We start from the raw sequence: 1,020 nt of genomic DNA, 5'->3' as shown, positions 1-1,020 counted from the left end.
GATGTTCAACACAAATCATAAATGACCATAAATAATAAGCAAGCAAACAATATTCAACTCAAATTAATAATTAGTGATCAAGATTAATTGATATTTAAAAAAAAGTTTGCCACCTACGATTTTTTAAAAATTGCTCTAGAAGGCATAACAATGTGCGCTATAAGACACAACAATGTGCTCTGGAAGAAGGGACAATCTGCACTGGAACTCTAAATATGAAACAACTATTGAAATACTCAATTTAATGCATGATCTTCAATTCAACACAAATCATAAAAGATCACAATATTCAACTAAAATTAGTAATTAGTGATTCATTCATGACCAAATACTCTTTAATATATATATATATATATATATATATATATATATATATATATATATATATATAACACCTATGATCTAAAAACTAGAAGGCACAACAATATTGTGCACTGCAAGGCATGATTTTACGCTTTTGTTATGGGCGTTTTATATCAAATATTCCTGGGGCTTACCCCGGGTTGTGTCGATCTCAAGGGAAGACAAATTGGAAATGTTGACAAGCTATCAATTAATGGAATAGGTTGCATGATTCTTACACGCCATGTCACAAAGAATCACCGAATAAATGAATGAATGTTGTAGTAACAAATGCAAAGAATATTGTTGAATTCAAATAGAAAAAAGCTAGGAAGTGAATTGCTAGTGAGCCATGATGCATCATATTGTACTTATGGTTTAGGTAGATTGCACTGCAAAGATGGTTATTCTTGGGAGGTTTTGCCAATACCGTTCTCCTATCGGTCTACTAGGTTTGCCTTAGTGTTGGAGTACTATAATTTTAGGTAACCAAAGAGCTAAGGGACATTTTCACAAACACATAGCCTACACCACCAATCCTACTCATACCTTTCGGTCTAGAAATAAGAAATCATTGTTGATTGGAGCTACATCAACCCTAGCAATTTCTTTCATACCATTGATGCCAATTGAGAACTAAAGAACTACACTAGCATCATGCTTCACATTAGAATTCAA

The sequence above is a fragment of the Ipomoea triloba genome, chromosome 14, assembly GCF_003576645.1.
Source record: "Ipomoea triloba cultivar NCNSP0323 chromosome 14, ASM357664v1".
Taxonomy (NCBI): domain Eukaryota; kingdom Viridiplantae; phylum Streptophyta; class Magnoliopsida; order Solanales; family Convolvulaceae; genus Ipomoea; species Ipomoea triloba.
Note: the sequence above shows the minus strand (reverse complement) of the source record.